Raw genomic sequence first — 15,898 nt, forward strand, 5'->3', positions numbered from 1 at the left:
TTCTCTTTACTGTATTCTTCTCCTTTCAGTCTTCAACTGGCCCACTAGGACCCTTAGACATATCTGCTCCTAAAGAAAGGATAAAGACTCTTAAAATGCCTGGGAGGAGGGCTCTGGGAGTACCTCTAGCCCAGGCCTCTGATTTCCCAGGTGAGAAAACAGACCGGGAAGACCTATACACCTGGGACCTGAGTCATGGAGATGATGAGGGGCAGAGGATGGGTTGGTACCCCAGTTTCCTGCCTCCCAGTAATTCAGATAGGTATCTGATGAATTCATTATGTAGCCATAGAGAGACAAAGTTGCTAGATGGAAGAATATGAATTGTCCCTCTGGATTTGTCAACATCTACTGTATGACCTTAGGTAAGTGATTTCTTCTCTCTAGACCTTGGTTTTCTAACCTGTAAAACAAGGATTAATTCCAACTCTGCAATTTTGTTACTCCGTGATATATCAGTATTAACAGAAACAGGTAAAGGTCAATGTTTCCATTACTAGAGATATACTAAAAACAACTGGACAAACCCTTCATCTGAGGCTTGAAATGAGGGTTCATGTGTTAGAAATCTGGACTATCTAAACTTTACTTTACCTTACCACTTGAATTCCAGAAATTGCTAGTGGTAGAATTATAAGCACAATAGAGAAAGATCTTTGTGTCTTTTTATAGAAGGTTATGTTAAAGCCAGACTAAAAGATACACTCTTTATATAAACATGAGGCTTTTCTAAAGTAGGTTAAAATGAAACGGTTAATAAATAAAATGGTATTTAAGAAAAGAGAAAAAGAAATAACAAGTCTTCAAGCAAACAAGTGGAAGAAGGGTGTCTCTAAGTATATCTACTCAAATTACATCTTGTATGTGAAGTAGGGGTGCCAAGTTTGACAGACGGGAATTAGGAAGGAAGAGGGCACTCCAGCATAAGAACCTTCAAAATCAGTAGTGCTTCATGGCCTGGCTCTGAACCCATCTCTACGGGGACCCCACCCGTGGAACCCACCTTCCAGCTGCCACATCTTTAATAAGCTGTGTTCTTTTACAAACCCAGACTACCTCACATCCTTCTTTGTCTAGAGAAGACCTACTCATTCTTCAAAGTTAAGCTCAAACATTACCTTTTCCGCAAAACCTTTCGTAATTCTTCCTTTGTTATACTCCAAGCAAAATAAGTCACTTCTTCCACTTCCGTAGGATTGTATGATGCTTCTATGACACCGAATATAATAACGTCCTTGATTTAAAGGTTTATGTCCACCTCCGTGACCAAACAGTGGCACCCTGCTCTCCCCGTATGGAGCTATAGTCATAGGTTGAGTGTGTTAGGAGTCAGATTCTGAAACAGAGCTTTGCACTAAAGAAGTTATTGAAGAGTGGCTTTGAGCTCATGCCTGTGGGTGAGAACAGGAAGCATCTGGATAGAGGGAGGAATTGAACTATGATTCAGTTATAACAAAGGCTTCTGATGGTTTCACAGAGAACTCTGGAGTTAGGATGGCTCTGCAGAATTGTCTTTCCTTGAAGCTAGGGGGTAGGGCTTTTATATCCCTACATCTGCCAGCCAATGGATACGGGCTGCTTGCAAGGAAGAAGAGAGGGACTCAGCTGTGAACCGTCAGCAGCCAACAATCCCAGCCAGTGGGGGAGTGAGAGTCTCAGTCCTGAAGGGGGTCTGGGCAGTGCAACACAGCATCCACAACAGTAAGCATCCTTGCCCAGGACCTCCATGGTCCGTGACATTAGGCAACAAGTAACCAGGTGTGAAACACCTTCTAGATTAAGCTGAATGAGGAGCCTAGATTTTACGCTTTTTAAAAATCCTAGGCCCTGTTTGAAGATTTTTAAGGATTTTTTGAAAATGTTTTAAGCAGTTACTTCAATGAGAGTGTGGTTAACAAGAGAAGATGTTAAAAGTAGCAGAGGGCTTCCCTGGTGGCGCAGTGGTTGGGAGTCCGCCTGCCGATGCGGGGGGCGTGGGTTCGTGCCCCGGTCCGGGAGGATCCCGCGTGCCCATACCGAAAAAAAAAAAAAAAAAAAAAAGTAGCAGAAAAACCAAGAAATTATTTAACTGCTAAAAGGCACAGCTTATAAACTTTTCTGAAATGATGGCAATACAATTGCGATTAAAAACAAAAAGTTAAATGAAAGTAAAAATAAAATCACCAACAAATCTTGTACACAAAACTCCCAAATGCAACTGTTTTTAAATTAGAGATACAATCTGGTTGTATCTTTTCTATCCTTGGATAGTGTATAAATAACTTCTCTAATTCACAGTCAGAAGAGCTGGAAGAATCATCTGAACCTAAATGAAGCATACAGGTAACATAAGCATTGACTACTAGTTAATGATGGAGAAAATAATATCTCTAAAATTTATATATTACTTAGGTGTATGTGTGTTTGCTGTTGAAGATTTGAAATCAAGAGACATACATATTTGAAGATTTGGAAGACTATAAAGTATTGCCATTTAGAAATGTTAAAATTTTCATTTCATAAAATTAAAATGTGATCTTATATTCAGTCTTTATTGTTTTTTGTTTTTTTGGGTACCAAAGCAATACTGGAACAGAAAAGACTCTTGGAAAGATTAAGGGTGACATCTCATGTTCTACATACAGTTTTGGTCTTGTTGAGCTAAGAATAAAAAGAAAAAAAAAAAAAGGAGAGTTAGAAAATATGAGACTTTTAAAAGTCTTTCGAGATTATTCTGGTCCACAAGTTTTCAGCTTCCCTCACTTGCCTTCCTCTTCCATAATCCTTTGTTCAGGGAAACAATTTATCAAAGAAGCACATCCAAAAGAGTCCAAAATCACTTCTGGATGAAGAACAGGAAAGGATGGAGCCTATGGGGAATCCATATAGTACAGTTTAAAACCCATCCATCTGGTCCAACTACCAGATTCAAGAAACTGAGGTGCAGAGAGGGAAAACTACTAGTGGAAGATTTGGAATTAGAGTATAGGTCTACTTCTCCATCCAGTGGATAACCCCACTGCTATATCACGGTACACCTATTCCATATTTCAGTAGACATACTCCACATTACAAATATAAGGCTGATGACCTGCAAGCTACATGCATATAAATAAAGAGAGGAAACACACTGAGACCTTAAGATAGTTCGTCTACTGTCAATTTCATTGGCTCCTGCCGGGTAAGACAGAAAATTCATTGTGGGATCCCTAGCGTCTACAACAGTATCCTTGCATAAAATTGATGCTCAATAAATATTGGTTTCATCATGAATAAACTCTGGATACTTGACATAAAATAAAGTTATTCTATTTAATCATGCAAAACAAGTCTCTAGTGCAAAGCTTCTCAACTGGCAGGCTAAGACACAGTGTGCCTCAAATAGGCCCCAGGTGTACCATATTTGGGAGGCTCAGAAGGGGCCAGAGATTCCATAGTCCCTGAGCAGTCACCTTGGGCCAAGAGAAGCCTCATCTACCTCACGCCAGTGTGCTGAATGAATGCCATCACTTTCCACATGAATCGTGATGTGAAAAAAGTTGGGAAGCACAGCCTAAGTGTAGGTGTTCCCCACAGAATAGCAACGCGGTACAGTAAGAAGAGAACAGGGCTATGACTCAGCAAGCTCCATTGAAATGCCATTGACATTATTTAAACTCAAATAATTGTATTACCTACTTTAATTATGGAATACAAACTTATTCTTGATTCTGGTAATCAAGGCTTCCCAGGTAATGACAGTACTTCTGGGTTTCCTTCACAAATGAAGACATCATTTTATCTTGGTAGTTTTCCTAATAAGCCTGCAGTACAAAACTGCCCAACAGCTCTGCCTCCCAGTGAGGCACGCATTACTTATTGAAAGTTTTTGTGCACTTCCCAAATGTCCTTTGCCTATAGCTATATCTTAATCTAAATCTATACTGTATTTATATCTGTGTTTCAAAACAGACTGAAAATAACAATGAGAAGCCTAGTGATATCCCATCCCTATGACTGTGATTTTCCAATTAGAATCAAAATTCCTACTCTGTAGATGAGAATTCTCATATTTCAAAACAGGAAAAATTTTGAGTCAATTTATCAAATGGCATCAAAACCTCAAGATGTATTTTCTTTTGATGTCATTACCGCCACACACAAAATGACAGCTATGAAACATGTAACTGAAAATTCAGTAAAAGAACTTCAACATTCTTATTTTTATCACTTCTGTTACTCTTTTTGAGCACAACTCTGCATCCAACGCCTGTGTTACCTCAGCTTTCTCATAAATACCCTTTAAAAAAACTTTTCACATGATTTTCTGATGAGCAGAGCTGCCTCCCCACATAATTTAACATTGCAGAAAGCCTAAACAGTGGGACAAAACATTTAACATCCTGGCAGGTACGGCTGAAGAGAGAACAGACGGACACCATGCCTGCCCTCAGAGGTTCCCACCATGGTAGGAGAGGTAGACACTTCCGTAAATAACGGACTAGAGGCGAAGGGCACAACAAATTGCTGTTATAGAGGAATAAGTAATGTGTGATGGGAACACAGAGAAAAGAGTAATTACTTATGAATGGTGAGGGAGCAGGCAATGTGGTGGTGATGTACGATTCTGGGAATCTATTCTAAGTGGGATTTGAGTTGGCTCTTGAAAAAAAAACCCACATTATAACACTTTTTGAAATTAATGTTGTGTTATAACAAAAGTCTTCATTATATAAGTCCCAGATATGCCTACACTGAGACAAAATTCATTTCACAGGCAGAATATTGTAACAAAATCAGTGTATTGGGCAGCATTGGTAAAAGGGAACTCAACATTGCTAGAGATGCGTGTCTTTGTGTTAAACTAACTCAAACAAAACATGTGTGACGATTAACATAGAATTTAGGGAAAACAATTCTTATAAGATTTTCTGTTTATATTTGAACTAAATAAACTGGATTTAAAATTAAGAAATGTGTCTTAAAACCACAAGGGAAAAAACCCACAGAAAGGACACAAACATCAAGACAATTAGATCATTTTATTCAATTTTGCCATGAGCCACAAATCACATTCTTCACGAAGTAAATAATGCCCTCCTGTTTATTCTGAAGCACTTAGGTTGGGCTTACAATCGGAGCTTTAGCGAATTAAAAAAAAAGAATCTCCATTAAAGAACATTTAGTTTGTCTATACCTTCAGGCCCAGAGAGGTGCTATTTTACCTTAAAATGTGTAGCCCTTGTGGAATGCTAGTTCGTTCAAAACAAAAACAGTTATTTTGAACGTCTCCTAACCCTTGAGAAAAATGATGGGGGTAGCTGGGACTTGATGAGCCTGTAAGACCTTTATGCCAGGAGCAAAATTAAAAGATCACAGCACTCCACTGAGATTACTGTGAGAGGGAAAAAAAAGAGTAGAATTCCTTTCCTTCCAAGCTAAGTCAGATCATAGATTTCCCTTTACAACATCATTAAGGTGCAGTCTGTTGGGACTTGTTAACTCAGGAACCAGAGAAGAGTCTGTTATGTGAGGTAAGAGAATTACTGGTAGATTTAAGAGACCTGGGTTTGAAATCTAGGCAATTTTCTTGACCTCTTCGATCTTTTGTTACCTCATCTAGTATAGAAAAATGAAAATATTTACACGGCAGTGTCGTAAGGACTAAATGAGATCACATATATGAAAACAAGTACACAGTGCCTGGCTGTATAATAAATGTTAGTTTTGTGTAATTCTTACAAATTCTAGGAGAGTAGAACATATATTGAATTAATTTGACATTCCTTGATCATTTAATTAAATTATTATATGTAAGCACTACATTTCCAATTTTTTGTTTCACCATCAATTCTCTTATATTTTACATCTCTATTTAAAGAAATGGATTATTGAAGGAATTCTGTGCATGATACTCTGGGACAACTGGATTACATAATAACATAAAATGGGCTTCTGGATTCCTAAGAGGTTTCTCCCCTACTTCCATGAGAATTTTGTGGAAAAGCTGTTCTTCCTTTTATGTAAAATTATTATACCTCAAACCCTTAAATACCTTAGTTCTTCATAAAAGTAATTTACATCATTTTATACTCTCAAAACAAAAACTGACACTTTGCTTTGGTAGGTTTTAAAGTTTAGTAACTGTACACAACCAGGACCTCATTTGATCTCCACAACAGTCGGTAGAACGGTAGAGTTCTTATCCCTGTTATATGCCATGTGCCTGTAAATGTGGTTGGATTTGAAACCCTATGTCTTTTAAGTCCAAAGACAAAGTTGTTCATTCTTCTACTTCACACTGTTCTCCAATTAACAGATTTTTCCTATCTCTTGCTATCTGGTTCCCTTTAATGGCAATTACATTGAATGGAGATATTAACCTTTAGCAAACTGCTGCGCTAGAGCCTTTCACAAATACACAGTTTGCTTGAACTTAAAAAAAATTATTAAAATCATCTTGCCCAACTCTCTCGCCTTATATACTAGGACACTGCATTCAGGGAAGTTGATTGGCTAATGTAAACTAGTGAAAGAGCTGAGCACTATACAGAAACCAAGGTTTCTAACCAATTACCTTGGCTTCTATGTAGTGCTCTTTCCAAACCCCATACTAGATCCTTTTTGGAGTACCCAAACGTCTCTTTGGTGTTCCGGCCCTTGTTAACAATAAGCATATGACAACTCTTGTTGATTAGTTATTGACAATTATTTACATGACCAATGGAAAATCATTAGGCGGAGTATATTACATTACTTGGGTTTTTGTCACTGTCAAAACAAGGCTGTCTCACCCTGATAAGTATAGAGGTTCTCTGGCCAGTAAGTCAGAGGAGCTAATCCTAAACTCAGCATCATGGCATGATGTATTAGGTCCAGCTTTTATGATGCCTGCTATTTGCAACCTGTAAACAGAGGTTATTAATAGACACTCAGACCAGTTTCACTGAGGCAGACACTTTGCGGAGTAGCTAGAATAGCACGGCATCTTGAACAAAGTTCCATAATCGGAGTGTCAATTTTCTCATCCATAGAGTGAGGTATAATTATCCTGTCCTGTCTACCTCCCAGAATTGTGATAATTAAATGAGATGAGAAATGTAAGACGTACTCTTTAAGAATGTAAAGAGATGTAAAAATATTGTCATAAAGTTCTTTTCTCTGGGTAAAATTACTGTTCCACGTGAGAACAGAACCTAATTATTAGTTCTTCAGTTTCTGACTAATCAACTGAGAGGTTACTTTGCATTACTCTTATTACTGGAGAGAAGAAAATATGATCTGTACACACGGACATCCACAATCCTATGTATATTGAGTTTGAGAAAATACAGTGTGTTTTTTTCCTTTCATTTTTGTTGTTTTGTTTTCAACAGATATTTTTCTTATTATAATTTTACATACCTGGAACACCTAATAAGTGATGGACCAGTTACATATCAGGCATTTAGGATGTACACAGAGAAGCCTCATGGAACATGTAGTTTACTGCAGATACACTTGGCAGGGTCCCTAACTAAACCCCTGATACCTGTGCCTGTGAGGCACCATCTTAATCACCCTCAATCATGTTCTCTTCAATTTAGAGTAGACAGGAGGTCCCGATGGGGAAAATGACTTATCTTTGGGTCCCAATACTAAGCCCAGCACTATTTGAAACTGGAATTGTTGAAACAGATGTTTACGGAAATCCCGCATGGTACAGTGACAAAGAGAAATGACCCTAAGCCAAGGGCTGTGCTCTAGTCTTGCAAAGCCCAGCCACTGGCAGGGAGGCATGTGCAAAGCATTTGCTTCTCTGGGCCTAAACTCCTTCACCTCTAAAATAAGAGACTTAAGTTAATAGACCTCTTGGTCCCTCGAAACTCCATGATTGCTTTGAGGCTGAACAAAACTTTCAATAGGGCAGGGCTCATTGTCTTGTCCACTGCTTCACCCCTAGTTCACTGAAAAATGACTGGCACATAGAAGGAACAGAATAAATATTTTATTAAGTCAGTAAGTGAATGATTGGGAATGAGTACTCCCAAGAGTCATCCAATAGCACTTATTCCCACAGACAGAACTGAAATTCCATCACCATCCTCAGATGGCCTTCCATCACCACACTATGTATGTAAGCAGTCCCCTCTCCTGAGCCAGACTCTAGCTCATGACCCTGTTACTTTCTTCACAGTCCTTATTACTATCTGATATCACCTCCTGGATTTAGCTGCTGACATACTTAGTGCTTATCTCCCCACCAGCCTGAGACACGACTGCATTCACAGCCTTTGGAGCAGTACTTAACATATAACAGGCACTTAATAAGTATTTGTTGAATGAAAAAAGTAAATGACATTTAACTACCTAAGGTCTCTTCCAATTCTTGGGTTTTTTGGTTCTACCTCAGCAAGAGTATGTTTCTCAGAAAAATCAGTGCTACAAACTTTGCTAAGAATATAAATGATCTGAAGTGAATCACACAACATAGTAGGTAGGACAACACTCTTTTTACTTATTGTATCTGTCTACCATGGGTAACTGACCCATCCAGGGGCAAAATCTAAAACTGGGGTTTCAGGGATGATGTTTTCAGCCCCATGTATACATAGCAATGACTGCCTGCCTGTGCATTTCAGATCAGAATTAAATCTATTGTGAATCATCCATCAGAATCAAGAACTGCAAGCAGAGACTAGAAATGTTCCCAATACCATTCTGCTCACGTGTCAGTTCCCTTCAGAATTGCCCGAAACTCAGCTCTGCCAAGATGTTTATCTTCTACCTGGCTTTATGAATTGCAATTACTTCCTAAATTATAACAAGCCATAATTGGTCTGAGCCAAAACAACTAGGGTCACAGAAGGTCTCTCCTTGTACTTCTGGGGATGACAGAAAAGCTCGTTTGAACCAAACTTGATCCTCTTTCAAAAGAAAGAAAACTTTAAGCCTTTAACTCCTGGGAGTGGCAAAGAGAACAGCCAGAGGGCCATGAGCTAACTTGGATTCTCTAGAGATCAGTCTAACAGATTTGGCAATGATTTGGCTTCTGGTGAAAACAAGCCCTTCTAATTATACTTCTACCGTTGGAAGACAAAAGACGGCACCATCACTTAGAAAGACCATGATGACATGGCACCATCACGGCTGCGACTGTGTAGTTTCCTTCTGAGCAGAGCACTGTCAATGTGTATGTCAAACACTGGGCTCTGGCACCTATTCATGAGAACGTGACCTTCTGAAGAGTACAAAGTGAAGCCGGTGAAGTGATTTCCTTTCCTTCAACTGTATCTTGGCTGTAATATTTTCTGACACGAGAAATAAAATAATTCCATGTTTTGGTTCCTCTCTCTATCCTCACCGTGCCGAAAGTGGTTTACATTAAGTAGATAAGAGAGGCAGAAACAACTAATATAGGGTTTCCCATTCTGTAACTACTGAAGAACAAAGGGGACAGAAAATACAGATGTTTTCTCTTTGCTGCTACAAAAGGGTGGTGGACTAACTCTTTCAGTGTCTCTGGAATGCAAATTTTCTTTCACAGTTTAGCAGTCTTTTTTGGATTTCAGCACAGTGAACTAACACTTTCCTGGATTCCAAGACCTCCAGAGAACCAGATGGATGAGAGGAATTGGGAAAAAAAGAACCCACGCTACTTGAAAAAGGTATGAATTTCTCACTCTGCATCTAGCCAAAAGCTCTGAAAATTAGAAGAGTGAAATCACTTTGGGTTTGTTCAAATGCATGCCATCCTAGAGTTGTTTGTGGTGGGGTAAAAAAAAAAAAAATCTAAAATGATATGATGGTTTAGAGTCTGCGTTCAGTTTAAACTAGGAAGCAAACTTTAACAGAGATGATATGTTTACTATCAAAGGCAGGAAAGAATGTGGATGGAGATTACACAAGAGCATCATCCAATACGCCTGTGCTCTAAAGCCAGTCACTGCTCCCCAGTGCCGAACTTTTTAACTTAACACTCAAGGCCCTTCAGGATATTGTCTTCCCTTCCCTTTCCAGGCACCTACCCCACCATTCCCCCAATACAGTCTTTAACCTGTCAATCCAAACTTTTTAACACTTCACACGCCTTGTTCTTGCATGATTTTACATCCACTGTTGCCTCTGCCTTGAACATTTCTTAACAAGTTAGATGGCTCAGACTTTATGACCCAGGGCATGTGAATGCAACCTTCCTTACTAATCATTTCCCTACTCTTCTGTTCTTTCACAGCACTGTTCATACCTTCATTATAGCACAGACCCTGTGTAGAATGTCATCTGTCTATATGCTATGACACAGTGTACTTTCCAAAGATGTGACATCAACAAATATCTCATCCCATATACTCCTCTTCCAGTGTGACCCTGACAGTCCATCAGGGAGAGATGGATGCTTGGGAGGACATTTGTAACTGCCTGGCCAATGGTATGTTGTAGAAGTGATGCTGTATGACTCTCAGTGCTACTCATAAAATGAGAGATGGTTTTCTTTTGAGACACATACCTTTGAAGCCCTGAGTTGTCATGTTAGAAGCTGAGCTATCCTGAAGCTGCCACGTTGAAGAGACTACACACAGATAGAGGGAGATACCTGAAGAACCCCAGTTGTTCTAGAACAGGTACTCAAGTATTCCCAGGCTGGGCACCAGACGTATAGACGAAGAAGTCTTTGGGAGAACTCAGATCCAGGAATCTCATGAGGGACCCCAAGCCAGAATTGCTCAGTTGAGATGCTATCAAATGCCTGACCCACCAAACTGAGAGATAATAAATGTTGATTGTTCTCTTTAGCTACTAAGTTTTGGAGTGGTTAGGCATGTAGCCATAGTAACTGAAACATAAGCACAGTTTCCATATTTGATTTTGAGCTCTTCCAATATAACAATTAAAAATGTATGTTTCTAGCATGAAAGAGGGTGACTGAAATATGGAAGAGATTGTTTATTGAAGAAATACTTGAATGAATAAATATTAACTTTTGGACATGGCCACATAAATTAATATCATGTAACTTGATGAGGCCAGTTAGGTTTATTCAGCTAGGGCATTCTGAGTAACAATAATGCCCAAACCATATAAATGTAAAATAGACCTTCCTGTTCCATATGGGGGGATAATGTGTTTTTCAAATTTGGCAAGCTATTGTTTATTCCCAGTAATAGCCTGAGAATAAACTGGTCCAGAACTATATGTAAAGAGATCTTTTTCTTCAAAAGCTTCCAGTACTACTCTTAACATCGCTACATGTGAAAAGACAACAACTGTCTCTTAGCATTGGCATCAGTTAATAAAGACAAATTACCTATTTAATTGTACTGTCAAAAAAATTAAGGGGCTACAACTTCACATACAACATAGAGTAACATCAAAGTGAGAAGGACTTAGGGACCATCTGCCCCAGTCAATCTGTCTGATCCATAAATCCCCTCTGTAACATCCTCAGTCAGTCAATCAACACTTGTCCAGTCCCTGGGACTGCTCGTGCCTTGTCCAGTCACAGCAGACCGTCTCAGAAGGTGTCCATTCTACCAGTAGGTCTAATTGTTAAAATATTCTTTACTATATCAATTTAAATACCTGTCACCTCATTAGCCCTACTTCCGCCCTCTCAGGACAAGTCTGTTGCTTTTTCTATATAACAGCCCTAAAGAATACTAAAGAAAATTGTCCCTCCCCTTAGCCTTCTCTTTATTGGGATAAACACCTGGATTCCTTCCACAATTACTTATGGGACATGATTTCTTCCTTCTTATCCTCTTGAGCATCCTCGTCTGCACCAGTTCCCTTCAATGTGTGGGCCCCAGGAATAAACACATCACTCTAGGAACTACTGTTTCCCTTCTTCTACACACTCCTCTTTATATGAGTGCTGCTGAAGGTGCATTTACTTTGCTGTGGTCTTATTTATTATTATTGCTCTTGGGGTCAAACTGTCTCCCTTACAAGTCTTTTTTTTCTTTTTTTTGACGTGAATGTCTGTCAAATTAAATGATCCTCATATGTACTTGGAGAGTTAATTTTTAAAGCTAAGAATAAGATTTGACTTTTGTCTCTCTTATATTTTACCTTGTTGGATCTGGGTTACTGTTCCAGATAACAAAAAATTTTAGTAATGTTAATGATCATATTTTACATATTTTCCTCCCATCTTTTACCTCAAACCAGTAAGTTCAAGTTAGATATATTTCAAGAGCTACAATTTTGCTACTATTAAAAGATGTTTGACAGCAAAATCAGTATCAACGTCCCTCTTCCTGCATCCCATGAGGCACCAAGTTCTACTACTGTGCCTACTAAATATGTAAATTCATAAATTATTCTCTTTCTCTACCATATTATTCCATCATCTCTCACCTAGGTATAATCACAGCAGCCTCCTAATTGGCCTCTCAGCCTCCCCGTTTCTGTCTACTCCAATCTGCCACCATATTGATTTGTTTACAACACAATAGCACAGACTCATCAGACAGCTTTAAAAACTAAAGATTCCCGGACCACTCCCAGACCTATTTCACCGTTATCTCTGAGGTCGGGGCTCAGACATCCATAACTTTTAAAAAGTTCTATGATTGTACCAGAGCTTCCCAATCTTTGAAGATTGTCTGAAATGTGAGTTTTTATAAAGCAAAAAAGAACTGATGATGCATCTAAACAAATTTATTGTGGGTATCTGGAGAAGAGTTTTGTCAAGGATTTAGATTCCTTTCAACGACCTCCTAGGAAACTGAGGTGGCCTCAGAGGAAACCCGAGGAAGCAAGGAGAAAGCAGATGGGAACTAACGTTTGCAGCACTAGATACCTACTTCCTTACTAAGCACTGGACTAGGCCTTTTCATGGGTATTATCCCATTTAATTCTTAGAACAATGCCACTGATAAAATACTATCATCATTTTAGAGGAGAAAAAACTCAAGTTTATATTTTTAATCCGTATGTACCTGAAGTCACAAACTGGAACACAGGAATTAAACGTGGGTCTGCTGACTCCTATCTACAAGGCCTAGGGATTAATAAATACAAAAATATCTTAAGCAATGGAGAAACACTGCATGTTGTATGGACACATACAACGATGAATTTATATATTTCAAAGTGGTCTATAGGCTTTAATTAAAGATCACATCTCTGTGAGAAAAATCTAGAGTCAGGAAACAGAATACTAGTCCTGGAAATGTCCCGAATTTGCCATGGTATGCCTTGATAGTTGTTGTTCTATAGCTGTCCTCCCCATCTTTCTTTAGAACCTCCAAATTTTAGCTAGGTACACAGCTGTCCTGAATAAGTATTACATTTTTCAGCCTTCCCTGCAGGTAAGTTTGGCTAGGGACTTGAAGGTGGAATGGAAGTGTCCTCAGAGGGAAGGGGTCTGGTCTCAGTCCATTGGGATGCAGGAGCTGCCATCTTGGGCCCCTCAGTAGGAGCCACAAGCTGACTGTGGCTGAGGAAACCAGCAGGAGACTGGGTCCTTGCCTACCACTGTCCTGGATCTCTACTTCCTTCCATAGAGAGAAATGAACACTGTTTTGTTTCATCACTGATTTCTGCCACTCCAGCTGAACCTAATTCTACTGAATACACTTGCTTTGTGATGTCCAGTCATCCCCCTTCTTTGTGTTTCAGTTTTCTCATTTATGTTAGAAAAAGGTTGGACTAGATGACACCTAAGGTGTATATCACATTCTCTATGGCTGAATAACATGCCCTATAGAAAAGATTCCAAATTGAAATCAGGCTCTCAAAGAGATATCTGCACTTCCATGTGCACTGCACTATTCACAACAGACCATGTATGGAAACAATCCAAGTGTCTCCTGACAGACAAATGGATAAAGAAAATGTGACATACACACACACACACACACACACACACACACACACACACACACACACACACTGGAATATTATGCAGCCTTAAAAAAGAAGGAAATCCTTTTATTCACAACAATATGGATAAACCTGGAGGACATTATACTAAGTGAAATTAATCAGCCACAGAAGGACCAATACACACACACACACACACACACACACACACTGGAATATTATGCAGCCTTAAAAAAGAAGGAAATCCTTTTATTCACAACAATATGGATAAACCTGGAGGACATTATACTAAGTGAAATTAATCAGCCACAGAAGGACCAATACTGCATGATTCCACTTACACAAGTTATCTAAAATAGTCAAATCATGGAAGCAGAGAATACAATAGTGGTTGCCAGAAGCTGGGAAGAGAGGGAAATAGGAAGTGCTTATTGAATGGGTATAAAGTTTCAGTTTTGCTAGTAAATTCTAGAGATCTGCTCTACAACATAAATGCCTATAGTTAATAATATGGTGTTGTGCACTTTGAAATTTGTTAGGAGGTCAGATCACATGTTAAATGTTCTTACCAGGAGAAACAAAACAAAAGCAAAGCAAAACAAAAGGGACACAAGGAAACTCTGGATGTTGTTGGATATATCTATTATCTTGATTGTGGTGATGATGTCATGGGTATTTGCATTGTCCAAACATCAAATTATACATTAAATATGTGCAGTTCTTTGTATATCAATTATACTTCATAAAGCTCTTAATGGAAAGAAAGTCCTAATGTTCTAAAAAAAATTCTTACCTCCAGCAGCTTGACACCTGACCTGCTAGTGATTGGCCCTTCAAAATCCATAAGAGGGCTATGTCAGTATCAGTGGAAGCTACTGGAAGAAAGGAATCCACCCCAGTGCAGAATGCCAGTATAAACAGTTATCAAGCAATTGCCTATCGCTGGATATTCTAATGATAGTCCACTCAGCTCAGCCCCACCTGGAAACTCACGAGACAAGACTTGAGGCTTTAATAATACCCACAGGTCTCAATCTAGAGTTTGTATCACCCCAGGGTGGAGACATACATAAGAATTAGACAAGATTATTAATCATAAATGATTAACTGTAATCAAGGCCTATAGACTCTCATGGGATGGAGAATAACATTTTATGATTTGTGATCATAAATACTTATTTGTTTATTTTCAAAATCTGCCTATCAGGGCCAGGGTTAAGGTAAAGCAAGTGAGGCATTCAGGGAGCAAAATTTAAGGAGGTGTTCACTTTTAGGTTAAAGGATAAGTGGCTGGACACTCAGCCACTCCTCTTATGTAACCTACAGTCCAGCCAAATCAGATGCTCGCCTTACCCTGAACATGTCCTACACTTTCCCCCTTGAGGCCTCTCTTCATATGACTCTTCCCACTTCATCTCAGCCTGGACAACATCAGACTCCAGTCATATGTGCTCTCTTCTCTGGTGCCTTACCCGAGTTAGTCCCTCTCAGGCAGAATTGGCTGATACCTCTTTCTTCATCCATAAAACTTCTGCAGGTGTACTGTTGTGGCATTTTTGAACTGCGTTCTGCTTTTGTGAACGTTGATCTCTCCCATCCTATTTTGAGCTTCTTGAGAAGGGACCAAGTTTTACCCATCTTTTGCATCCCCAGCACAGTGTCTGGTACAAAACAATAGGGATGCAATAAGAGTGCTTTTGCTAATGTATGACTCAATAAAAGCTCAAATGCGAAAAAGCCTTTAAGTTGATTTTGTTGAGGTTAACAGTGTGAATCCTCCTCTGGTTTAGTAAAGACTAGAATTCATAGAGAAAAGTTAGGTTTAAAAGACAAAAGGAATAGCCTGGAAGTTTGGGCAGCAACGGTACCCATTTTCCTTATCTGAGGCAAGCACAATAGTAAACACTTTGTAGCCATGTAGCATCTTTCTCCCATGAGCTCTCAGCCCATTGCAGACATGATCTTCTTCACCCTGTGTTTGAATCAACTTGCTCCGAGGTCAGAGTCAGTGTTTGACAGAAACAGCAGACGTAAGAGCTCCCGATTCCCATGTCAGTTCTCTGAGTTCCAGAGCACACTGTCTCCGTTAACAGTGTTCTTCTTGTCAGGGATACACGGTATATACACAGGAGGA

The 15,898-nt window shown here is 39.2% G+C and overlaps 1 protein-coding gene across 12 annotated transcripts in view; it reads right to left on the reverse strand.

Annotated features, from left to right (window-relative positions):
* LPP (LIM domain containing preferred translocation partner in lipoma) overlaps positions 1 to 15,898 on the reverse strand; it is a 745,137-nt gene that overhangs the window by 24,440 nt on the left and 704,799 nt on the right. The gene's annotated exons all lie outside the window — the stretch shown is intronic.

The sequence above is a fragment of the Physeter macrocephalus genome, chromosome 1, assembly GCF_002837175.3.
Source record: "Physeter macrocephalus isolate SW-GA chromosome 1, ASM283717v5, whole genome shotgun sequence".
In the NCBI taxonomy this organism is placed as follows: Eukaryota; Metazoa; Chordata; class Mammalia; order Artiodactyla; family Physeteridae; genus Physeter; species Physeter macrocephalus.